Source organism: Triticum dicoccoides, chromosome 2B (assembly GCF_002162155.2).
Source record: "Triticum dicoccoides isolate Atlit2015 ecotype Zavitan chromosome 2B, WEW_v2.0, whole genome shotgun sequence".
NCBI lineage: Eukaryota > Viridiplantae > Streptophyta > Magnoliopsida > Poales > Poaceae > Triticum > Triticum dicoccoides.
Window position 1 is genome coordinate 789,188,333 of NC_041383.1, and position 25,658 is coordinate 789,213,990.

A 25,658-nucleotide genomic window follows, 5' to 3' on the forward strand; every position below is an offset into this window, starting at 1 on the left:
ACAAGTAAAAATTTCATCCATATCCGTAGACGACCTGACAACAAGTACAAGCATTCAAGTGAGTCGAAGGCGCGCCGCCGTCCCTCAACATGCTATTTTTGGTCCAATAATTCTATTTTCCAATGGGGCTAGGGAAACACGGTTACCCGGCAGTAACCAAAACCTTCATGTGGAAATAGCATTTTCCAGCTTTATTCATTAATTATTTGGCCCAAGAAATACACGTGAAGTTTGCATCCATGGGCATGTCATCAATGACTCGCCGTTTCAAACTGATCCACATCTTGTACTGCGGATTGGGCGGCCTGGAGTTGGCCGTGCCGACCCTGGATCCCCATTCCAGTACCTCCTTGCTGGTGTCGTCCTTGTGCACGACCACCTCAATGAAGCACAGGCAGTCCTGCTTCCCCTTCGCCGTCTCTATCGCGGCTGTCAGCTCCTCCTCGCAAGTCGCCTGTATTGCATATGCCACAGCACCATCCATCGATTGGTCAGCCTTAACCAAGCTAGCTAGTTTTCTGATGCCATGCACGAATGTTGGAATACGTACCTTGGCGGTCCAGCACATGCCCTCGCCGTTGTGGATGGCGTCGACGAGCCCCGTGTAGTTCCAGTTTTTGATGACGTTGTAGGGCCCGTCGTGGATCACCACCTCAATGGTGTACCCGCCGTTGTTGATGAGGAAGATGATGCTCTTCTGCTGGCACCGCAGCATCGTCGACACGTCCTGCGCCGTCATCTGGAAGCTCCCGTCGCCGATGCAGGCGATCACGCGCTTGCCCATGGCGGCCTGCGCGTACCCTAGCAACGCCCCGACGGACCACCCGATGGACCCGTACTGCATCTGGAACTCGTACCTGCAGCTCATGTTTTAATTCAGCGGGCGATGGAGATGTGTCAGTGAGTCAGATCATGGGGAACGTCCGTGGAGCGGGGTGCATGCTTACCCGCAGCCGTCAGGGAGCTTGAGCTTCTGGCAGTTGAACCATGAGTCGCCAGCCTCGGCGATGACGGCGCTGTCACCGGTGAGCATCTGCTGGATGTGCTTGAACAGCACGTTGACGCGCAGCGGCTCCCCGGGCTCGCTCTCCCGCGGCAGCCCCTGCGGCACAAAGATCCTGTTGTAGTTGTCGAATGCCGTGGTGTTCCTCTTCATGCTCACGCGCTTGGCTAGCTCCGACAGGAAGTCCTTCATCATGACGCACCCGAACGTCGGGCCGTTGCCGACGGTGACGCGCTCGGGCTGCACAATCACCGCCTTCTCCTTCTTGAGCAGGAACGAGTATCCCACGGAGCTCTGGTCGTTGAAGATGGGGCCGGCGATGAGGTACGCGTCCGCCGACTCCACAATCTCCACGCAGAAGGACGTGCTGACCGCGCCCCAGACCCAGTAGGTCCCGATGAACCGCGGCAGCGTCTCCGGCACCAGCCCCTTCGCCGACGGCATCGTCGCCACCGCGTACCCGCTCGCGTCCGCCAGCTCCGCGAACGCCGCGGCCGCCTTGGCCACCCGGAGCTTCGGCCCCGCCACCATGACCGGCTTCACCGCCTTGCTGAGGAACTCCACCGTCGCATCCAGCGCCGCCTCGAGTCCCATCTGGTTGCTCTGCCTCGGGACGATGCAGTAGGGGATGGGGTTGCCGAAGAAGGTGGGGTGGGGGACGCCGGGGAGGTTGCAGGCGACGCTGATGTAGACGGGCTTGCTCTCCCTGAGAGCCGTCGCGATGGCCTTATCGACCTGCTCGTGAGCGTCGTCCAGGTTGTTGATGACGACCTGGTGGCATGTCACGGGCTGGAAGCAGCGGAGCTCCTGGGAGAAGTCGGGGAGGCCGATGGTGTGGTGGAGGATGCGGTTGGTGCCGTGGTCGTTGGAGTTGGGCCCGCCGACGACGCAGATCACGGGAAGGTTCTCGCTGTAGGCGCCGGCGATGGCGTTGAGCACGCTGAGGCCGCCAACGGTGAAGGTGACGGCGCAGGCGCCCACGCCCTTGGCGCGCGCGTACCCGTCGGCGGCGTAGCCCGCGTTGAGCTCGTTGCAGCAGCTGACGAGGCGCAGGCCGGGCTCGGCGATGAGGTGGTCGAGGAGGGTCAGGTTGAAGTCGCCCGGCACCGCGAACACGTCGCTGACGCCCACCTCCACCAGCCGCCGCGCAAGGTGACTGACTGCCCAGCGTGGCCTCGGCGGAGGGGATCGTGGGCGCCGGTGATGACGTGTGGAAGGCCGCGGGGCACGCCACCACGCCGTTTCGTACCGCCTTGGGCCGGTCCACCGATCCGATACCATTGTCCATGATCAAGAAACAAGATTCAAGATGCTACATACGCCGGTACGGTACGCGAGGAGAAGGAAGAGAGTAGGAGTACACTCTCTTGGGATGGTTTGGCCTGTATGTAGCCGTCGTGTTAATTTATAGGACAGATCTAGCCTAAAATCTAAAAAGTGCATACGCACTATTTGGTTGAATGGAGTGGCCGCGTCTTGCATGCATGTGGGTGTTAATATTTTTAAAAATGCTGGACGTACAAAAGATTACAGGATTTTATGGGCTCTTTTCATCTAGTAACCAATCACAAACTTGCCCCTCTGATTTTTCAAGGGGTTGGGCCGTGTTCCTCACCTATTGACCAATCAAATTAACCCTCCTTGTAAAACCTTGTAACTCTTTTGTACGTGTAGCGTTACTCTAATTTTTTTGTCTTCTAGTGCATGTGGCTGTTAGCATTAAATGTGTTCACACTGATCCACGCCTATTCATTTCTGAGTTTTAAATTTTAAAAAGTCATATCTTTCAATTCGCGCGTCGGAATTCAGATCCGTTTTCACTGCTGGAAATCTTGCGACGAGATCTTTGAAACTAAATCCGGCATGAGTATGTTTCGACAAATTTTTTTGATGCCAACTTTGGTGCTATATGGTGCAACTTTAGTACTGTATTGTGCAATTTTAGTACTATATCGTGCAACTTTTTGCAAAACCAATCTTTGGATCTGCATGATTCAACTTTCTATGAGATTGCAATCTAGCAACCATGACAACTTTGATGTTTAGTTGGCAGGACTATTGGCACGCACATATGCTCAGTTGGCGCGGCAATGTAGTCTAGTTGTACACATATTGATGTTTAGTTGGCAGGACTATTGACCCACACATATGCTCAGTTGGCGCGGCAATGTAGTCTAGTTGCACACACATTGATGTTTAGTTGGCAGGACTATTTGGCACACACATATGGTCAATTGGCGCGGCAATATAGTCTAGTTGCACATGCATTGATGTTTAGTTGGCAGGACTATTGACCCACACATATGCTCAGTTGGCGCGGTAGTACAGTCTAGTTGCACAGACATTGATGTTTAGTTGGCAGGACTATTTGGCACACACATATGCTCAGTTGGCGCGTCAATGTAGTCTAGTTGCACATGCATTTATGTTTAGTTTGCTGGAAGACTAGTTCGTCGAAACATCCCCGTGCGGGATCTACTTTTGAAGAGCACGCCACAAGGGTTTCAACAGTGAAAACGGATCTGAATTTCGACGCGTGGTTTAGAAGATATGTCTTTTATAATTTTGAAAACCAAAAATTAATGCACAAGGGACGAACATGAGGAATATTAATGCAGCGGCATGCAGACATCCATTACGTGAGAAGAGATCATATAAGGGGATTAATTAGCAGTGTCCTTTTTAGTCACAGGAATGATTAAGCGCTATGTGTTGGGGAACGTAGTAATTTCAAAAATTTTCCTACGCACACGCAAGATCATGGTGATGATATAGCAACGAGAGGGGAGAGTGTTCGTCCACGTACCCTCGTAGACCGTAAGCGGAAGCGTTAGCACAACGCGGTTGATGTAGTCGTACGTCTTCACGATCCGACCGATCCAAGCACTGAACGTACGGCACCTCCGAGTTCAGCACACGTTCAGCTCGATGACGATCCCCGGGCTCCGATCCAGCAAAGCTTCGGGGATGAGTTCCGTCAGCACAACGGCGTGGTGACGATGATGATGTTCTACCGGCGCAGGGCTTCGCCTAAGCTTCGCAACGATATGACCGAGGTGGAATATGGTGGAGGGGGGCACCGCACATGGCTAAGAAACGATCCGTAGATCAACTTGTGTGTCTAGGGTGCCCCCCGCCCCCGTATATAAAGGAGCCAGGGGGGAGGAGGCGGCCGGCCAAGGAGGGCGCGCCAAGGGGGGAGTCCTACTCCCACCGGGAGTAGGACTCCCTTCTTTCCTAGTTGGAATAGGAGAAGGGGGGGAAGAGGAGGAAGAGGGAAAGGAAAGGGGGGGGGCGCCGCCCCCCTTCCCTTGTCCTATTCGGACTAGGAGGGGGAGGGGCGCGCGGCCCCCTCCTGGCTCCTTCTCTCTTCTCCCTCGTGGCCCATGTAGGCCCATTAACCCCCCGGGGGGTTCCGGTAACCTCCCGGTACTCCGGTAAAATACCGATTTCACCCGGAACCATTCCGATGTCCAAACATAGGCTTCCAATATATCAATCTTTATGTCTCGACCATTCCGAGACTCCTCGTCATGTCTGTGATCACATCCGGGACTCCGAACAAACTTCGGTACATCAAAACTTGTAAACTCATAATAAAACTGTCATCAAAACGTTAAGCGTGCGGACCCTACGGGTTCGAGAACTATGTAGACATGACCTAAAACCATTCTAGGTCAATAACCAATAGCGGGACCTGGATGCCCATATTGGTTCCTACATATTCTACGAAGATCTTTATCGGTCAAACCGCATAACAACATACGTTGTTCCCTTTGTCATCGGTATGTTACTTGCCCGAGATTTGATCGTCGGTATCCAATACCTAGTTCAATCTCGTTACCGGCAAGTCTCTTTAATCGTTCTGTAATACATCATCTCATAACTAACTTATTAGTTATAATGCTTGCAAGGCTTAAGTGATGAGTATTACCGAGAGGGCCCAAAGATACCTCTCCGACAATCGGAGTGACAAAACCTAATCTCGAAATACGCCAACTCAACATGTACCTTCGGAGACACCCGTAGTACTCCTTTATAATCACCCAGTTACGTTGTGACGTTTGGTAGTACCCAAAGTGTTCTTCCGATAAACGGGAGTTGCATATTTCTCATAGTTGCAGGAACATGTATAAGTCATGAAGAAAGCAATAACAGAATACTAAACGATCAAGTGCTAAGCTAACGGGATGGGTCATGTCAATCACATCATTCTTCTAATGATGTGATCCCATTAATCAAATGACAACACATGTCTATGGTTAGGAAACATAACCATCTTTGATTAATGAGCTAGTCAAGTAGAGGCATACTAGTGACTATATGTTTGTCTATGTATTCACACATGTATCATGTTTCCGGTTAATACAATTCTAGCATGAATAATAAACATTTATCATGATATGAGGAAATAAATAATAACTTTATTATTGCCTCTAGGGCATATTTCCTTCAGTCTCCCACTTGCACTAGAGTCAATAATCTAGATTACATAGTAATGATTCTAACACCCATCGAGTCTTGGTGTTGATCATGTTTTGCTCGTGAGAGAGGCTTAGTCAACGGGTCTGCAACATTCAGATCCGTATGTATTTTGCAAATCTCTATGTCTCCCACTTGGACTTGGTCCCGAATGGAATTGAAGCGTCTCTTGATGTGCTTGGTCCTCTTGTGAAATCTGGATTCCTTTGCCAAAGCAATTGCACCAGTATTGTCACAGAAGATCTTCATTGGTCCCGATGCACTAGATATGACACCTAGATCGGTAATGAACTCCTTCATCCAGACTCCTTCATTTGCTGCTTCAGAAGCAGCTATGTACTCCGCTTCACATGTAGATCCAGCCACGACGCTTTGTTTAGAACTGCACCAACTTACAGCTCCACCGTTTAATATAAACACGTATCCGGTTTGCGATTTAGAATCGTCCGGATCAGTGTCAAAGCTTGCATCGACGTAACCTTTTACGACTATCTCTTTGTCACCTCCATATACGAGAAACATATCCTTAGTCCTTTTCAGGTATTTCAGGATGTTCTTGACCGCTGTCCAGTGATCCACTCCTGGATTACTTTGGTACCTTCCTGCCAAGCTTATTTCTAAGCATACGTCAGGTCTGGTACACAGCATTGCATACATGATAGAGCCTATGGCTGAAGCATAGGGAACATTTTTCATTTTCTCTCTATCTTCTGCTGCGGTCGGGCATTGAGTTTGACTCAACTTCACACCTTGTAGCACAGGCAAGAAACCTTTCTTTGCCTGATCCATTTTGAACTTTTTCAAAATTTTGTCAAGGTATGTGCTTTGTGAAAGTCCTATTAAGCGTCTTGATCTATCTCTATAGATCTTGATGCCTAATATGTAAGCAGCTTCACCGAGGTCTTTCATTGAAAAACTTTTATTCAAGTATCCCTTTATGCTATCCAGAAATTCTATATCATTTCCAATTAATAATATGTCATCTACATATAAAATCAGAAATGCTACAGAGCTCCCACTCACTTTCTTGTAAATACAGGCTTCTCCAAAAGTCTGTATAAAACCATATGCTTTGATCACACTATCAAAACGTTTATTCCAACTCCGAGATGCTTGCACCAGCCCATAAATAGATCGCTGGAGTTTGCACACTTTGTTAGCACCTTTTGGATCAACAAAACCTTCTGGTTGCATCATGTACAACTCTTCTTCCAGAAATCCATTCAAGAATGCAGTTTTGACATCCATTTGCCAAATTTCATAATCGTGGAATGCAGAAATAGCTAACATGATTCGGACAGACTTAAGCATCGCTACGGGTGAGAAAGTCTCATCGTAGTCAACCCCTTGAACTTGTCGAAAACCTTTCGCAACAAGTCAAGCTTTATAGACAGTTATATTACCATCAGCGTCAGTCTTCTTCTTAAAAATCCATTTATTCTCAATGGCTTGCCGATCATCGGGCAAGTCAACCAAAGTCCATACTTTGTTTTCGTACATGGATCCCATCTCAGATTTCATGGCCTCTAGCCATTTTGCGGAATCTGGGCTCATCATTGCTTCCTCATAGTTCGTAGGTTCATCATGGTCAAGTAACATGACTTCCAGAATAGGATTACCGTACCACTCTGGTGTGGATCTTATTCTGGTAGACCTGCAAGGTTCAGTAGAAACTTGATCTGAAGTTTCAAGATCAATATCATTAGCTTCCTCACTAGTTGGTGTAGTTGTCACAGGAACTGGTTCTTGTGACGAACTACTTTCCAACAAGGGAGTAGATACAGTTATCTCATCAAGTTCTACTTTCCTCCCACTCACTTCTTTTGAGAGAAACTCCTTCTCTAGAAAGGATCCGAATTTAGCAACGAAAATCTTGCCCTCAGATCTATGATAGAAGGTGTACCCAATAGTCTCCTTTGGGTATCCTATGAAGACACATTTCTCCGATTTGGGTTCGAGCTTATCTGGTTGAAGTTTCTTTACATAAGCATCGCAACCCCAAACTTTAAGAAACGACAACTTTGGTTTCTTGCTAAACCACAGTTCATAAGGTGTCGTCTCAACGGATTTTGATGGTGCCCTATTTAACGTGAATGCGACCGTCTCTAAGGCATAACCCCAAAATGATAGCGGTAAATCTGTAAGAGACATCATAGATCGCACCATTTCGTTGGGGGGGGGGGCGCCGCCCCCCTTCCCTTGTCCTATTCGGACTAGGAGGGGGAGGGGCGCGCGACCCCCTCCTGGCTCCGTCTCTCTTCTCCCTCGTGGCCCATGTAGGCCCATTAACCCCCCGGGGGGTTCCGGTAACCTCCCGGTACTCCGGTAAAATACCGATTTCACCCGGAACCATTCCGATGTCCAAACATAGGCTTCCAATATATCAATCTTTATGTCTCGACCATTCCGAGATTCCTCGTCATGTCCGTGATCACATCCGGGACTCCGAACAAACTTCGGTACATCAAAACTTGTAAACTCATAATAAAACTGTCATCAAAACCTTAAGCGTGCGGACCCTACGGGTTCGAGAACTATGTAGACATGACCTAAAACCATTCTCGGTCAATAACCAATAGCGGGACCTGGATGCCCATATTGGTTCCTACATATTCTACGAAGATCTTTATCGGTCAAACCGCATCACAACATACGTTGTTCCCTTTGTCATCGGTATGTTACTTGCCCGAGATTTGATCGTTGGTATCCAATACCTAGTTCAATCTCATTACCGGCAAGTCTCTTTACTCGTTCTGTAATACGTCATCTCATAACTAACTTATTAGTTATAATGCTTGCAAGGCTTAAGTGATGAGTATTACCGAGAGGGCCCAGAGATACCTCTCCGACAACCGGAGTGACAAAACCTAATCTCGAAATACGCCAACTCAACATGTACCTTCGGAGACACCTGTAGTACTCCTTTATAATCACCCAGTTACGTTGTGACGTTTGGTAGTACCCAAAGTGTTCTTCCGGTAAACGGGAGTTGCATATTTCTCATAGTTGCAGGAACATGTATAAGTCATGAAGACAGCAATAGCAGAATACTAAACGATCAAGTGCTAAGCTAACGGGATGGGTCATGTCAATCACATCATTCTTCTAATGATGTGATCCCATTAATCAAATGACAACACATGTCTATGGTTAGGAAACATAACCATCTTTGATTAATGAGCTAGTCAAGTAGAGGCATACTAGTGACTATATGTTTGTCTATGTATTCACACATGTATCATGTTTCCGGTTAATACAATTCTAGCATGAATAATAAACATTTATCATGATATGAGGAAAAAAATAATAACTTTATTATTGCCTCTAGGGCATATTTCCTTCACTATGCACACTATTTAAAAAAAGGCAGGCCGCCCAGTAGCGCTAGCGGGCGCCCAGCCGCCCGCTAGACGCGTCCTCTAGATGTGTCTTAGTCATTGCAAATCTAAAGGCACGTTTCGTTACCTGCATATAGCCCAACCAGGCCTGTGTGAAAAGAGAAAAGTCTGTTTGATTCCATACAGAGAGGTCTGGCTTGAATGAGCATGAACCTTAAAGCAGCCCAGAGTCTGGCTTGTTGGGAATGCTCGAATCGGTCGTTTCCAGTGAGCGAGGCTGAGTTGGGCACAAGATTGGAGGGGGAACAGTGGCGGAGATGGCGAGAGGGAAATCGATAGAGACATGATAGCGCGAAATATAGCCTCACTCCCCATTTACTCGCTCGCCCTAGCTCTAGAACAAGCCCTTCCTTTATTCTTGGCGCCGAGGGCGGAAGCGACTCAGATCTACCCAACCGGTGGCGGCGGCGGCAGCGGGATCACTCTTCGGTAGCAGGAGTTACTTCCCCCTTCTTCGACTCCATCTGACCATTCTCGTCACAGCCATGCCCCCCACCCGTCCTCTTCGTCGGCTCGAAAGCTGGTAAGCAGCACACAAACCCTCCCACCCCCTCCTCTATCAGGTCATTTGTTAGGATGGTGTAGGATCGATTGCGCCATTGCTAACTGCACCATCGATGCAGCCTAGGTTGTGGATGAATGGATGAAACTCATAGTTCAAGCAGCAACACTGATAGCTGTGATTCAGGCCTGGATCCCGTTGGTCCATAAGAGAGTTGTTCGTCGGAGTGAAAAGTCTGTCATCCATTATGGTCCAATGTTAATCCGGGATTAGGGCAGGATAGCTAATCTGAACTACATCTACAACTGCAATGACATAGAGGCTCGGTGGATGCTACGAATGAAAAGAACACCTTTTGACAGACTTGTGCAGACGTTCAGGAGAAGGGGGTTACTAGAAGATAGCATCCACACGACTGTGGAAGAGCAAGTTGCCATGTTCCTCCATGTTGTAGGTCATAGTCGGGTGTTTAGGGTTATCCACAACACGTTCAGGACATCAATGGAGACCATTTTGAGGTAATTCAAGCAAGTGTTTGAGGAGCTGAAAGAAGATATGATCAATTCACCAACCGGGCAAACTGCTAGCAAAATTCGCACTAGCCCAAGATGGTATCCGTATTTCAAGGTGATCATAGTCGTAGTTCATGCCTTCACATGCTTTGTTTTGGTACAACCTTAACACCATCTTGTCATGCCATTTTCAGGATTGCATTAGCGCAATAGTTGGAACTCGTGTGACTGCTAGAGTGCCGAGGTCACAGTCAGTAGCATACATGGGTAAAAAGCACTACACAAACCAGAATGTTCTTGCTGTGGTAGACTTCGATCTGAAGTTCTTATGTATTATCTAGCTGGGAAGGATCAGCCCATGATACTAACATTCTAAGTGACAACATGTGTCGACCTAGTGGCATCAATATCCTCGATGACAAGTTCCACCTAGGAGATTCGGGCTATGCATGTTTGCCATATGCCGTTCCACCCTTTAGGAAAACCAGGTACTATCTGAACGCGTTCTCTTGTAGGAACTGTATCCTAGGCCTGCATAAGAATTGTTCAATCTCAAATACTCTAGCCTTAGAGTTACGGTTGAGAGGGCATTTGGAACTCTGAAGAACATATTTAAGATCCTGGATCAAAAGTCATTGCACCATTACCCCACCCAGGTTAAGCTTTGTCTTGCATGTTGTATCCTTCATAACTAGATTCTACAATGGGGTTCTGATGACCTTGTGCCGGAAGAGGAAGAGGTGACACTTGATGATGTTGTTAACTCTGGTCATGGTGTGGAGGCATTTGACAATGATGCCTAGAAGAACAAAAGAATGGAGTAGGCTCAGTCAATGTGGACAAAATAGTTGTCAGACAAAGGATCGAAAGAAGAAGAAGAAGCATCATTAGTAGCAGAAGAGAAGAAGCAGCAACAGGAGAAGAAGAAACAACAACAACATGAAGAAGAAGATGACGACGATGGAATTCCACCTAGTTAGCATCGAGGAACTTTCCCCTATTCATCCTCATGGCTATTAAATTTGTACTACCATTTGTTAGTAGTTAGGATGAACAACCGTTTGTTTTCTAGCTAGGAGTGAGACAATTTTTAAATCATGTGTGGTAAGTTCACCAGTACTAAGAAGTGGTGATCACAACCTATGCTGTTCGCAACCAAACAACGTGTAGTATATCTGCCCAGTGCAACGCACACAACCAAACATCGGCAGGGGTATTGCTTCCTTCATGCAGCGAGCCTACATGCAGGCAACCAAACTATGTGCAGATGATGGGTTTTGTCCTGTTTTATCTAAGTCAGGCCAAACTAAGACTAAAGAAAAGCGCTTGTTGGGAAACAACCCAATATCTTTACCTACTGTATTTGTGTGTTTACATGATTAATCTACTATAGTAATCATTGTTTATAGCTTTTGTTTCAATAAAGTTCCAAGTAAAGCCTTTAGGATAGTGTGGATAATAGTTGACTTGATTATGTGCAAAAACAAAAACTTGTGTGCCTAGTTTTGGAATTACCATAGTTCACTGGGATGGGCTAAAATTCTGAAATTTTTACACATTATTGATATACAAACTTTCTACGTTGTTGTAATGTTTCAGAATTTTTGGAGTCACAGAAGTATGGTGTGTCCAGATCATTACAGACTGTTCTGTTTTTGACAGATTATGTTTTCTATGCATATTTGCTTGTTTTATTGTTTCTATGGCTTATATTGCTCAATATAAATTGTGGGAATGACAGAGTACATTAGGTATTATGTAAGAACAATCATGAATCTTGTCTTGACAGTACCAAAGTGAATGATTTGCTCTTTATTATACTAACCTATCTCATAAAGTTCCGTTAAGTTTTGTGTGATTGACGTTTTCAAGTTTTGGGTGAGATATCAGTATGAGGAGAATAAGGAGCGGCAAGACCCTAAGCTTGGGGATGCCCAAGGCACCCTGATACGTCCATTTTGTATCATGTTTTCCTACTGTTATTTATAATATTTTTTATGCATAATAATGCTTTATGGAGTAGTTCTAATGCCTTTTCTCTTATAATATGTAAGGTTTACACAAAGAGGGAGAATGTCGGCAGCCGAAATTCTGGGCCTGAAAAAGCTACGCCAGTCACCTATTCTGCATATCTCCAAATGAGCTAAATATTTATGGAGAATTGTTTTGGAATATATGAAAAATATGGAGCAATTAACTACCAGAGGGGGCCCACTAGGTGGGCACACCCACCTGGGCATGCCAGGCAGCCCAGGCGCACCCTGGTGGGTTGTGCCCTCCTCGGCCCACCTTCGGTGCCCATCTTCAGGTATATAAGTCATTTGATCTAGAAAAAAAATAAGGAGAGGACTTTCGGGATGGAGCATCGCCGTCTTGAGGCGGAACTTGGGTAGGAGCACTTTTGCCCTCCAGTGGAGCGATTCTGCCGAGGGAGCTTCCTTCCCGAAGGGGGAAATCATCATCATCGTCATCACCAACAACCCTATCATCTTTGGGAGGGCAATCTTCATCAACATATTCGATAGCACCATCTCTGCTCAAAACCTAGTTCATCTCTTGTGTTCAATCTTTGTACTGGAACCTCAGATTGGTACTTGTGGGTGAGTAGTAGTGGTGATTACATCTTATAGTTGATTACTATATGGTTTATTTGGTGGAAGATTATATGTTCAGATACATTATGCTATTTAATACCCACTGATCTTGAGCATGATTATCATTTGTGAGTAGTTACTTTTGTTCTTGAGGTCATGGGAAAAATCTGGTTGCAAGTAATCATGTCAACTTGATATGTGTTCGATATTTTGATGATATGTATGTTGTGATTCCCTTAGTGGTGTCATGTGAACGTTGACTACATGGCGCTTCGCCATATTTGGGCCTAAGGGAATGCATTGTGGAGTAGTTATTAGATGATGGGTTGCTAGAGTGCGAGAAGCTTAAACCCTAGTTTATGCGCTACTTCGTAAGGGACCGATTTGAATCCAAAAGTTTAATGCTATTGTTATATTTTATCTTAGTACTTTTCTCGTAGTTGCGGATGCTTGCGACACTGCTAGGGAAAACCCTAGCAGTAGCGCGGGTTTAATGCCTATCAGTAGCGCGGGGAACCATGCTACTAGTAAGGCGCTACAGCTAAAGGTTAGCAGTAGCGTGGGTTAGACCACACTACTGCTATATCGACTTAGTAGTAGCGCTTTCTCCAATGAGCGTTACTGGTAATTAGTAGTAGCGCTTCTCCCAGCATGCGCTACTACTATTATTCTGTATTTTACTTCTTTTTTATTTCATGTTGTATTCATACACCTTTATACAAGTTTTCATATCACAGCAATTTAGAGATTTTTTAACATCATAATGAGTTATTACATCACTGGGAGAAAGAACCGGCAGACTAGTTTCAAGTGGATGGGCATCCACTTGAAACTAATCCACGGTTCTTTCACCCAATGATATAATAAATATCATCATCATTATTATCATCATCATCATCATCATCATCATCATCATCATCATCATATCATTAACATCTTTTCATCATAATACATCATTGTCATATAACACTTCCTCATGATCATCGTTTTGATCAATGAGACATCACATAGCAAGTTGGTCACTAGTCATAATCACAACTACTCCTCATCATCAACTCTCATAAACATATTGTACCTCATAGGACCTACTACATTCTCTTAGGACCTACTATATTCTCTTAGGTAAAATAGCATAAAACAAGATAGCCCCTGACTCTCCATTATGGAGAATGGAGATTATCCCGTCTCCAATTCTTGCCTTTCGCACAATGTTGCTTCCAAGAACCTCCTTATGACTGTCCATACATTTTTTCCATCCTTTGATTATCATGTGTTCACCGGTTTTAGAAGTCCGGTATGGACAAGTGAGATTCGTAGGATGACCTGGCTGTATGTTCAAAACATCAAGGTGACCATTCTGATACATCAAATGAGGCACACAATCCATCAGGATTTTTTGTTGAAAAACATAGTAATAACTTCGTAGTTAGCAATGTAGTTCAGTTTTAGAAGTATGCAAAAGATGCACAGATGTCATAATAGTAAAAAAATCTTACGAGAGCATCTCCATGGAAGTTATCGTGGTTCAACACGTGCACTAGTGGCACGTATTGACCATAATGTGGAGGAGTTCGATAATAGGCATTGTAATTCTCAAGGTCAGTACAATATGCGACCAGATGATTTTTCTCGTGATAAGTTAACTCAGAGCCATCGGTGTAGTAGGTTCTGTCTACCATCTTTCGCACATTCTTTGAAGAATGAAAATAAGCTATCAATGGAAATAAGATGTCAACTATTTTGAAATAAACAATATAAATTACTTAATAACTATGTTTGATAAACTCACATAGCGGTAGAATTGGAAGCGTATCAACAAGGACCCAAATGTCCAAATTGTCTTGGTTGATGTCAGGATCACCAAGATCCATGGTGACAAACATACCCTCTTGAAAATCATACATCTTGCAAAGTGCTTTCCAACACGGGCAACCAAAATGGGGTACGCTCTCAGAATTGTATAGATTTACCTCAAAATCCATACCATGATGGGTCCTTAGGTTAATTTTCTTTGTTTCATTCCTCTCACGATCTTCAAAACCCATCCTCTCCAAGACACAGTGTCTTGCATGGCATGGGATAAGCTAGTCGAATTGTAAAATACAAAAATTACACGTTGAAGTCGAGCTTAATTATGAAAAAACACTTTGCGTCGTAGCTTACCGTATCACAATCGAAGGCCTCCTCGAGCTTAATGCTGAAGCGCCGACCTTCTAGCAAGTGAGGCCTGTCGCAGAAACCCCGGTCGTCGCTGTACTAGGAGCACTCCCCAGGACCTTCTTCGTCCGATGACATTTCCTATGTTCATAATTCAAAGATTAAACTTTTACAATTAAATATATGTACTACAAAAACTAAATTAGATCATTATTATTCATCACGGGTTGACTATCGGTCTGTTGAGTCTTTTCTTGAAAACTCTCAGCTCACGTGGTGTATATATTCGACCGTCGGTGATGGTAGCTCCTCCTTTCGTTCCCGAGTGCATTACACCAAATTGTCTAGCACACGGGAACGAAGGAGAAGCTACCCCCACGACAACAGTTGGGATTCTTTGTCCTCTCATATATGGTGGAGACTCTCCCTCACTGATTCCTCTCTGACATTTGTGACCGTCGCTGATGGTCGTTACTCCTCCTTCCCCTAGTGCATAACAAAGGTCTAGCACAAGGAGAAGAAGGAGAAACGACCCCCACGACAACATTCGGGATTCTTCGGCCTCGACAGACTTAAAGTCAACCCGAAATATCATTTAATTATCTTTCTAGAAAATCCAGGCCACTCGATATTTCCTACATATTATAGCACAAGTCATGCCAAAATTCATGAAAGATTCTGGCATGACCTTTGCTAAAAAAGGAAATATCGAGCGCCTGAAATTTGCCGTAACGGAAATTAATCAACACTCCAGCAAAACATAGGCTACTCGGAGGTGTAACCTGCAAACATGACCGGCCACTTGGGCAACCACATATCCTATTTGAGCAACACAAGATATACATGTTTTTATCTACATCATATCTTATAGGACTCATATTGACATGGAGATTTGGCTGGTCTCACGTCGAGGTCGGAGGGGGTCGTTGACGGGAACGATGGGGATGATGGAGGGGCTCCTAGATTTCTGCAAAAACAAAAACCCTATAAGTTATCACTAATAAATCCCGAATAGTATAATACATATAACATCACTAATACAATTAAAACCCTAGCGAACGACGGGTATCGATGACAAGGATGCGAGATAGGCATCGTCGACGTCGATGTAGGAATAATTGCTTAAACCAGAAAAAATAACAACAAATGTGACATGTTCAACTAGTTCTATTAATTCAACTTACCTTGCAGAAAACCAATTCTCATTTCCTTCTGCTCCTCGTTGGGCTCGACACTCTTACTTATCGAAAGGACTACGATTGATCCCCTATACTTTTGGGTCATCAAGGCTCTTTTCTCAGAGTTGTTGTTGTTGTTGTTGTTGTTGTTGTTGTTGTTGTTGTTGTTGTTGCTGTTGTTGTTGTTGTTGTTGTTGTTGTTGTTGTTGTTGTTGCTGTTGTTGTTGTTGTTGCTGTTGTTGTTGTTGCTGTTGTTGTTGTTGCTGTTGCTGTTGTTGCTGTTGCTGTTGTGTTGTTGTTGTTGTTGCTGTTGCTGTTGCTGTTGCTGTTGTTGTTTGTTGCTGCCGCTCTTCTATGTATATCTAGACATCATCAGAACATTAAGGTAACACTCTTCCTTGTTGCTATGTTGCCTAGGATTGCATATTTAGACATTAAGGGTCAGTTTGGTCGGCGTCCACACCGCTACAAGCCTGGCCTGGATGGTGCCTGGAGGTAGCCTGGCAGTTTTTTGGTTTGTGTCCTGAGAAAAAAAATACTTGCCTGGCCTGGCTGCCCGCCCTTGTGATTAGCCTGGTGAAGATAAATAAAATAGGATCCTTAGCCCAGGCAAGGTTATTAGCCTGGCCCAGGCGAGTGGAACTGGAAGCCTGGACGGCTGCCTGGCATGCAAATTTGTGCTTCTATCCAAACAGCAGAAGGTAAACATGATGTGACATATACTAATACTCTTAACCAGGCACGGTATGAACCAAACAAGGCGAGCCTGGCCAGACAAAAAGGTAGCACATTCCCAGGCCTAGTCCAGGCACTCAATTTTCTTAGGCACATTGTGGTGGACTCGAACCAAACACGCCCTAAGTACAGAGCATGTTGCTATGTAGCCTTAGATATATTAAATATGGCCCTAGTTAACCTAACGATAAATGGGTTACAAATATATTCAGTGAAAAGTCTTATTCACCGATTAGTCCCTTATCAGCCCCCGGCCTCTATGGTACCAACTACTGATATCCTGAATGGTGAGTATATATAAGCCATGGGATGAAACTAACCTCGATGAAAAATATCAGTTGTTCCCAAAATTGTCCTATGTAGGTACATCGAGAGGCATGTTAAGCACAACAGGCTAAACATCAACCTAATATATCCATGGCAGACAAAATAATCTCCAAAAGATAGCTTCGGTGTGCAGGTTTAAGCATGCTAGTAAAGCAAAACAAGTGGAAAGGTGTGTTTACTGCGACAGGCCTAACATTTAACAACAAGCAAACATAGTCATTCAAACTGGTATTGTGCCAGTCTAAGTACACTGGTTATTGCTAAATAAAAATGGAAAGGCGTGTTAACTACAAGATGTAGCAACCAAATGTAGTCATTCATAGTGGTATTGTTGAAACTGGTATTAATGAAATTGAACTACATAGTTCATACTTGCACATATAGAAGATCACGTTGTGAATAACTGGAATAAGCAAGCATACTACGAACAACCAAAGATAGCATTTGAAACTGGACATATGCTAACTACAAACAACCGAACAATTTAAAAACGTTAAAAGAGGCATATGCTAGCTATAACAGGCTTAATGACAAGCAAATATATGCATTCCTATCGGTATGTTTAAAACTGGATTGATTAAATATACTGCACAGTAAATAATTGCACATATAGAGCATCACATTGTGAACAACTGAAATAAACTATGCATATTGCGAACAACCAAATATAGCAATTAATACTGGACATATTCTCACTACACTACAAAAGGGGCTCGACAAAACAAAACATGGGTTCCCCCTCTGAAGAGGCATGACAAAACAAATCATGGGTTTCCTCACTTGTCACTGATGGGCTCGTTCCCGTGGGAAGAGCACGGACCCTGGATGCGCTCCATGTTGTCGCAGATGGGCTCCTTCCCCTTTGGAAGAGCACATCTGTAGGGTGCCCTTCCTGATGTTGCAGACGGGCTCTTTCCCCTTGGAAGAGCAGATGGCCTCTTTCCCCTTGGAAGAGTCGGAGAGGGTGCCCTCCTCGTGGTCGCCGTCGATGAGGTCTGACTTGGAAGCTGTGGATCCCAAGCCAGCGTAGCAGAACATGTCCTTCAGAAATGACAAAAGGGGCTCGATGGCGATGTAGGATGGCAACGTCTTGACAGCGAGCTAGAGGAGATCAGCGGCGGGGCCATGGATGAGATTTGACGGCGGTTGAACCCGAGGGGTTGGGGTGGGCCACTTAACCTGTGACATAGCCCATGTCTGGCCATCGCTGTCGACGACCTCGATGTCGTAGCCGGAGTCCGCGACATACCCGCATACTCTAGCCCGCTGATTGAGTGCTTGCGGCCAGTAATGGTTGTCATCTTCCTCGGCGACGTCGGGCGAAGAGACCGCGATACACCTCTTTTGGCCAAGTCTCTCCTCGAGCTCCACGGAAAGGGTAGCTGGGCTTAGGCTGCGACGCTCTGGAGTGGGGGATGGGATGGGGATGTGTGGGAAAGGGGGCGTTTGGAAGGCGTGATCTAAGAAATTCAGGGCGGCTTGGGTATGGAGATCGATGGGTGCTACGTCTTGAGCTTGCGTTAGTTTTCCTTGAAGAGGAAAGGGTGATACAACAATAGTAGCGTAAGTATTTCCCTTAGTTTTCAAGGTATCAATCCAGTAGGAGGCTCCTCAAAAGTCCCACGCATCTACACAAACAAACAAATAACTCGCAACCAACGCAATAAAGGGGTTGTCAATCCCTTCATGGCCACTTGCAAAAGTGAGATCTGATAGAGATAGTATGATAAGATAAATATATTTTTGGTATTTTATAATATAGATGCAAAAAGTAAAGATGCAAATAAAAGTAGATTGAAAGCAAATATGATAAAAGATAGACCCGGGGGCCATAGGTTTCACTCGAGGCTTCTCACAAGATAGCATAAGTTTTACGGTGGGTGAACAAATTACTGTCGAGCAATTGATAGAAAAGCGAATAATTATGAGATTATCTAGGCATTATCATGTATATAGGCATCACGTCCGCAACAAGTAGACCGACTCCTGCCTGCATCTACTACTATTACTCCACACATCGACCCTCCTGCCTGCATCTAGAGTATTAAGTTCATAAAGAACAGAGTAACGCATTAAGCAAGATGACATGATGTAGAGGGATAAACTCAAGCAATATGTGATAAACCCCATCTTTTTATCCTCGATGGCAACAATACAATACGTGCCTTGCTTCCCCTGCTGTCACTGGGAAAGGACACCGCAAGATTGAACCCAAAACTAAGCACTTCTCGCATGGCAAGAAAGATCAATCTAGTAGGCCAAACCAAACTGATAATTCGAAGAGACTTGCAAAGATAACTCAATCATACATAAAAGAATTCAGAGAAGATTCAAAAATTTCTCATAGATAAACTTGATCATAAACCCACAATTCATCGGATCTCGACAAACACACCGCAAAAAGAGTTTACATCGAATAGATCTCCACAAGAGAGGGGGAGAACATTGTATTGAGATCCAAAAAGAGAGAAGAAGCCATCTAGCTAATAATTATGGACCCGAAGGTCTGTGGTAAACTACTCACAACTCATCGGAAAGGCTATGGTGTTGATGTAGAATCCCTCCGTGGTTGATTCCCCCTCCGGCGGAGCGCCGACGAAGGCTCCAAGATGGGATCTCGCGGATACAGAAGGTTACGGTGGTGGAAATTGTGTTTCATTGGCTCCCGGGATGTTTTCGGGGTACGTAGGTATATATAGGAGGAAGAAGTATGTCGGTGGCCGCCCGAGGGGCCCACAAGACAGGGGCGCACCCAGAGGGGGTGGGCGCGCCCTCTTATCTCATGGACGCCTCGGCTGCTTCTTGTCTTGCACTCCAAGTTCTTTGGATCACGTTCATTACAAAAATCACGCTCCCGAAGGTTTCATTCCGTTTGGACTCCGTTTGATATTCCTTTTCTTCGAAATACTGAAATAGGCAAAAAAAACAGCAATACGGGCTGGGCCTCCGGTTAGTAGGTTAGTCCCAAAAAAGGATATAAATGTGTAAAATAAAGCCCATAAACATCCAAAAGGGGTAATATAATAGCATGGAACAATAAAAAATTATAGATACGTTGGAGACGTATCAAGCATCCCCAAGCTTAATTCCTGCTCGTCCTCGAGTAGGTAAATGATAAAAACAGAATTTTTGATGTGGAATGCTACCTAGAATAATTCTCAATGTAATTTTCTTTATTGTGGCATGAATGTTCAGATCCAAATGATTCAAGATAAAAGCTTATAAAACATAAAAGTAGTAATACTCCGAAGCATACTAACAAATAATCATGCCCGATCAAAATAGCATAGCCAAAGAAAGCTTATCCCTACAAAATCATATAGTTAGGCCATGCTTCATTTTCGTTACACAAAATACTCCCATCATGCACAACCCGATAAAGAGCCGAGCAATTGGTTCATACTTTTTAACGCGCTTCAGCTTTTTCAACTCTTATGCAATACATGAGCGCAAGCCATGGACATAGCACTAAGGTGGTAAATGGTGGTGGTTGTGAGGACAAAAAGAGGGTGAAGATAGTCTCACATCAACTAGGCGTATCAACAGGCTATGGAGATGCCCATCAATAGATATCAATGTGAGTGAGTAGGGATTGCTATGCAATGGATGCACTAGAGCTATAAATATATGGAAGCTCAACAAAAGAAACTAAGTGGGTGTGCATCCAACTTGCTTGCTCACAAAGACCGAGGGCATTTTGAGGAAGCCCATCATTGGAATATACAAGCCAAGTTCTATAATGAAAAATTCCCACTAGTATATGAAAGTGACAACATAGGAGACTCTCTATCATGAAGATCATGGTGCTACTTTGAAGCACAAGTGTGGAAAAAGAGATAGTAGCATTGTCCCTTCTCTCTTTTTCTCTCATTTTATTTTTTTCTTTTCTCTTTTTTTCTTCTTTTTTTGGCCTCTTTTTTTCTTTTCTTTTTGGCCTTTCTCTTTTTCTTCTTCTTTTTTTCCCCTTTTAAAGTCCGAAGTCTCATCCCGACTTGTGGGGGAATCATAGTCTTCATCATCCTTTCCTCATTGAGACAATGCTCTAATAATGAAGATCATCACACTTTTATTGATTTACAACTCAAGAATTACAACTCAAAGCTAGAACAAGATACGACTCTATATGAATGCCTCCGGCGGTGTACCGAGATATGCAATGAATCAAGAGCGACATGTATGAAAATTATGAAGGTGGCCTTGCCACAAATACGATGTCAACTACATGATCATGCAAAGAGCAATATGACAATGATGGAACGTGTCATTATAAATGGAACGGTGGAAAGTTGCATGGCAATATATCTCGGAATGGCTATGGAAATGCCATAATAGGTAGGTATGGTGGCTGTTTTGAGGAAGGTAAATAATGGGTGCAATACCGGCGAAAGTTGCGCGATATAATATAGGCTATCAAAGTGGAAGGATGAGTGTGCGTATATCCATGGACTCACATTAGTCATAAAGAACTGATATACTTATTGCAAAAGTCTACTTAGCCCTCGAAGCAAAGTATTACTACGCATGCCCCTAGAGGGATAGATTGGTAGGAAGAGACCATCGCTCGTCCCCGACTGCCACTCATAAGGAAGACAATCAAAAGAGCACCTCATGCAACAAATTTGTCACACAACTTTTACCATACGTGCATGCTACGGGACTTGCCAACTTCAACAAAAGTATTTCTCAATTTCATAATTACCCACTAGCATGACTCTAACATTACTACCTTTATATCTCAAAACAATTATCAAGCATCAAATTGATCATAGCATCCAATTCACTTCCCATGATAGTTTTTATTATACCCAACTTGAATGCTCATCATTCTAGGACCAAATTTGTAACCATAGCAAATACCATGCTGTTATAAAAGACTCTCAAAATAATATAAGTGAAGCATGAGAGACTAGCAATTTCTTCAAAATTAAGCCACCGCCGTGCTCTAAAAGATATAAGTGAAGCACTAGAGCAAAAACTATTAAGCTCAAAAGATATAAGTGAAGCACATAGCATATTCTAACAAATAACATCAAGTAGGCTTCTCCCAAAAGATGTGTACAGCAAGGATGATTATGGTAAACTAAAAAGCAAAGACTAATATAATACACGACGCTCCAAGCAAAACACATATCATGTGGCGAATAAAAATATAGCTCCAAGTAAAGTTACCAATGAACAGAGACGAAAGAGGGGATGCCTTCCCGGGGCATCCCCAAGCTTAGGCTTTTGGCTATTCTTGAATATCTTGGGGTTCCATGAGCATCCCCAAGCTTAGACTTTTGCCACTCCTTATTCCATAGTCCATCAAAGCTTTACCCAAAACTTGAAAACTTCACAACACAAAACTCAACAGGAAATCTTATAAGCTCCGTTAGTGAAAGAAAACAAAACCACCACATAAGGTACTGTAATGAACTCATTATTTATTTATTTAGGTGTTAAACCTACTGTATTCCAACTTCTCTATGGTTTATAAACTATTTTACTAGCCATAAATGCATCAAAATAAGCAAACAACACACAAAAAACAGAATCTATCAAAAACAGAACAGTCTGTAGAAATCTGTTACTAACGCAAACTTATGGAACTCTAAAAATCCTACCAAAATGGGAAGTCCTGGAAAATTTGTCTATTGATCAGCAGCAAAACGAATCAACGCAGAAGCACGTTTCTGTGATTTAACAAAATTAAATTCGTGCGCGCAAAGTTTCTGTTTTTCAGCAGAATCAAATTAACTATCATCATAGGTTATCCTATAGGTTCTACTTGGCACAAACACTAATTAAAAGATAAAAACACATCTAAATAGAGATTAGATGCAAAATTTATTACTAAGCAGGAACAAAAACAAAAAACACAAATAAAATTGGGTTGCCTCCCAACTAGCGCTATCGTTTAACGCCCCTAGCTAGGCATTGATAATTTTAATGAAGCTCACATGAAAGACAAGAATTGAAGCACAAAGAGAGCATCATGAAACACGTGACAAACACATCTAAGTCTAACATACTTACTATGCATAGGCATATTATAAGAAAACAAATTTGCAAGGCAAGCAAAAAAAGAAGAAAGAGACGATAGCAATCTCAACATGACGAGAGGTAATTTAATAAGATAAAAATTTCTACGACCATATTGTCCTTTCTCATAATAATTACATGTAGGATCATAGGCAAATTCAACAAAATAGCTATCACAAAACATATTCTCAACATGATCCACATGCATGCAAAGTTAACACTCTTCCAAGATAGTGGGATTAACATTTACTAAAGTCACGACCTTTCCGAACCCACTTTTATCAAAAATATCATAAGATTGAACATACTCCAAATATGTGAGATCGAAGTTGACACTCTTCCAAACCCACTTTCAATATTATTGCAAACACTATTATCAATCTCATATTCATCATGGGGCTTAAATAAATTTTCAAGGTTATAAGAAGAATCACCCCAATCATGATCATTGAAACAAGTAGTAGACATAGCAAAACTAGCATCCCCAAGCTTAGGGTTTTGCATATTATTAGCACAATTGACATCAAGAGAATTTATAGGAAAATCATTGCAATCATGCTTTTTATTAAAGGGGTTATCGTGAATCTCTTCATCATAATTTTCAGATTCACAAATTTCAAGCAAAACTTCATAAAGATAATCTAGTGCACAAAACTCACTAGCAATTGGTTCAACATAATTGGATCTCTTAAAGATATTAGCAAGTGGATGAGGATCCATAAAATTTTAGTAAGCAAAGATGCAAGCAAAAAGAAGGTACATGGAGAGACAAGATTGAACGGAAGAGGGGCGAATAAAATGGCAAGGGTGAAGTGGGGGAGAGGAAAACGAGAGGCAAATGGCAAATAATGTAAATGCGAGGGAGATGAGTTTGTGATGGGTACTTGGTATGTCTTGACTTGAGTGAAGACCTCCCCGGCAACGGCGCCAGAAATCCTTCTTGCTACGTCTTGAGCTTGCGTTGGTTTTCCTTGAAGAGGAAAGGGTGATGCAGCAATAGTAGCATAAGTATTTCCCTCAGTTTTTGAGAACCAAGGTATCAATCCAGTAGGAGGCTCCTCAAAAGTCCCACACACCTACACAAACAAACAAAGAACTCACAACCAATGCAATAAAGGGGTTGTCAATCCCTTCACGGCCACTTGCGAAAGTCAAATCTGATAGAGATAGTATGATAAGATAAATATATTTTTGGTATTTTATAATATAGATGCAAAAAGTAAATATGCAAATAAAAGTAGATTGAAAGCAAATATGATAAAAGATAGACCCGGGGGCCATAGGTTTCACTAGAGGCTTCTCTCAAGATAGCATAAGTTTTACGGTGGGTGAACAAATTACTGTCGAGCAATTGATAGAAAAACGAATAATTATGAGATTATCTAGGCATGATCATGTATATAGGCATCATGTCCGCAACAAGTAGACCGACTCCTGCCTGCATCTACTACTATTACTCCACACATCGACCGACTCTTGCCTGCATCTAGAGTATTAAGTTCATAAAGAATAGAGTAACGCATTAAGCAAGATGACATGATGTAGAGGGATAAACTCAAGCAATATGATATAAACCCCATCTTTTTATCCTCGATGGCAACAATACAATACGTGCCTTGCTGCCCCTGCTGTCACTGGGAAAGGACACCGCAAGATTGAACCCAAAGCTAAGCACTTCTCCCATGGCAAGAAAGATCAATCTAGTAGGCCAAACCAAACTGATAATTCGAAGAGACTTGCAAAGATAACTCAATCATACATAAACGAATTCAGAGGGGATTCAAATATTTCTCATAGATAAACTTGATCATAAACCCACAATTCATCGGATCTCGACAAACACACCGCAAAAAGAGTTTACATCAAATAGATCTCCACAAGAGAGGGGGAGAACATTGTATTGAGATCCAAAAAGAGAGAAGAAGCCATCTAGCTAATAACTATGGACCCGAAGGTCTGTGGTAAACTACTCACAACTCATCAGAAGGGCTATGGTGTTGATGTAGAAGCCCTCCGTGGTCGACCCCCCCCTCCGGCGGAGCGCCGACGAAGGCTCTAAGATGGGATCTCGCGGATACAGAAGGTTACAGTGGTGGAAATTGTGTTTCGTTGGCTCCCTGGATGTTTTCGGGGTAGGTAGGTATATATAGGAGGAAGAAGTGCGTCGGTGGCCGCCCGAGGGGCCCACAAGACAGGGGGGCGCGCCCAGAGGGGGTGGGCGCGCCCTCCTATCTCGTGGTCACCTCGGGTGCTTCTTGGCTTGCACTCCAAGTTCTCTGGATCACGTTCGTTCCAAAAATCACGCTCCCGAAGGTTTCATTCCGTTTGGACTCCGTTTGATATTCCTTTTCTTCGAAATACTGAAATAGGAAAAAAAACAGCAATACGGGCCGGGCCTCCGATTAGTAGGTTAGTCCCAAAAATGATATAAATGTGTAAAGTAAAGCCCATAAACATCCAAAAGGGGTAATATAATAGCATGGAGCAATCAAAAATTATACATACGTTGGAGACGTATCAGTGGGTAAGCTGCATGGGCAAACCAGCAGATGTTGACAATGGAGGCCTTGCGGCAGCGGCGGCGACCTTGCTAGTGTTTCAAGCGAGGGAGGGTGTGTGTGTGCGCGTGTGCAAGTGCGCGCGCCTGAGGAGGTTTTGGTGTGTGTGTGTGTGTGTGGAGGGGGGCGGGGGTGTGTTTGAGGAAATGACGCAACTACTGAAAATTTTACTGCGCTGGAGTCAAAGGTGG

At 43.8% G+C, this 25,658-nt stretch overlaps 1 pseudogene; it reads right to left on the reverse strand.

Annotated features, from left to right (window-relative positions):
* Positions 1-2,388, reverse strand: LOC119366338 (annotated as a pseudogene).
* Between the last annotated feature and the right edge of the window lie 23,270 nt (positions 2,389-25,658).